Raw genomic sequence first — 2051 nt, 5'->3', positions numbered from 1 at the left:
AAGCATATAAGATACTTAGCACAGAAAGTTGAACAATCTCTTGGCTCTGAAAGTCCAACCTTAAAATCAGGATAGCTTGCAAGATCAATAAATTGAACAGTTTCAACTTTAACAGAGATTTACGGCAGATCTTAACGCTCTCACACACTGACAGTTCACCAATCTGTAAAGATCCCAGTTTGTAAAGAGAAAGTGGATTCACAACCAGAAGCAGCACTTGCTGCCACCACCCTGCCTGGCTTTTTGCAGGCTGGATTTCAGGGACCCGCTCCCGAGACCTGGGTCTTGAGGGCAATGCTCTCAGAAACAAGCACTCAGGGGTCTACCCCAAGCTCCCCAAAGGGAGAAATGGAAAGCAAGTTATGAGGTAATCTAATTTTCCAGGACAGTACCTATTTTAGCATACCTCACACACAAGCATGCAATGCTGATGCTGAGTGGGGAAAAGTAGGTCCTGTCCTTGCCGACACTCACATGTGCATTGAAAGCTATTGAATTCTTTCCTCAACTTGTGTTTTGTTTTAACCATGCCTTATCTCAGAGAGGCTGGGAGTACATGGCAGCCAGTGGTAACCTAGCTACCTATTCCTTTGGCCTTGCTTCCTCTTAGAAATGAGGGCAAATCTCCGGTTTTTTAGGGCCTTTCTCCTAATACACGGGTACATATTCACAGTGTATCATATCAGGTACCAGAAAAGGAGGCCTTTCCAGCACGCACACAGGGCTCCCAGGTGGTCTAACACTCATACAAGCCCTGTGTATGAGAGGCATACATAGGGCCGTTCATGTACGGCCTACATGACCCCCCTCCTGCCCTCAGGCATAAAGATGCAAAGTGATCATTCACTGGCTTCAATAAATTCTGCCTGAAAACCAGTATTTCTCCCTAGCCGGTTTCCTGCTGAAGTGGTTTCCAGGCTGCCACTTCGCAGCATGGCATTCATAACATAAACCTCCTGAGCTCCTCTCCTCCAGCCCAGCCCCAGTCCCCTCCAAGGGAACGGGCCCGCACAAAGGAGGGGTTTGATCCAGCCTGTCCCCACTACCAGCGGACCCACGGCAAACTCCACTCACTCACAACCTTGTGTTGCCCTGCCCCATTGTTTCCAAGTACACGACACCGGACGGCAAATCAGGCAAATTTTACCCTACGCCCACTACTTCTCACCACAATGAACACAAAGGCTGATGGGGTTTCTGCATCAAGGAGCAAGCTCTCCAAACTCCATGTTTGCGCTGCTCAGCCTTACCGAGGCAAATGCATCGGACCCTCCGCTGCCAGTAACTTACTCAGGGCTGCGAGGGCTACTCTTTGGCTTAAACAAAAGCCAAATGCAAGAACTTACATGGCTGCAAACTTGATCCTGATCCAAGGCAGTGCGTGGCAGCTGAGGCTGAACCAGAGAGAACGCCGTGAATCACGCTGGCATGGCAGGCCCTTCCTCCAGCCAGAGATGTTCACATCAGGCCATTTAGCACAGGAGTAAGAAAACAGCAGTAACAGAGAAGACATTTTGAATCAAGTCCTCCTCCCGCTCACGCTTAGGAGAGCTTTGTCCCAGGTAGCAGCTCGCATGCTCCTCTTGCTGAATAACCTGTTCCTCTGGTAGAGTATCGGCACTGTTATGCAGCACTTGCGGCCACGAACGCAGACTGCAAGGACCAACTTTTCAGCCAGCCCTCAGTCCTCCTGCTGCTACTGCTCTTGCTTCTCTGGCAAGAAACAAAGAGGTTTTCTAACTTTCTCCCTGTTATCAAATTATCTGCACCTGCAGTTCATGGAGAACAGCTGAAAGAAGTTGAACTGAAATGCAAGGAAAGGGAGGGGAGGAAGGAAGGAGACCATCTTTGCTAAGGGACCTCCTTTTTCCGGGAGCACAAAGGCTCCCAACTAGCAAAGAGTGACTTCTCCATCCAACCACTCTCTCCTTAGCCCCAGGAGCAATCACAGTCCAAGGGGTTTTGCTGCCTGGGCAACACTTATTGCCAAGGGTGTCTCAGCAAAGGACCAATACTGATCATAGAAAAGAAAAAAAAAATTTAAAAATCCA

This window comes from Chlamydotis macqueenii, chromosome 3, assembly GCF_036417535.1.
Source record: "Chlamydotis macqueenii isolate bChlMac1 chromosome 3, bChlMac1.mat, whole genome shotgun sequence".
In the NCBI taxonomy this organism is placed as follows: domain Eukaryota; kingdom Metazoa; phylum Chordata; class Aves; order Otidiformes; family Otididae; genus Chlamydotis; species Chlamydotis macqueenii.
The sequence above is the reverse complement of the archived record's forward strand: the minus strand, read 5'-3'. Positions refer to the sequence as shown.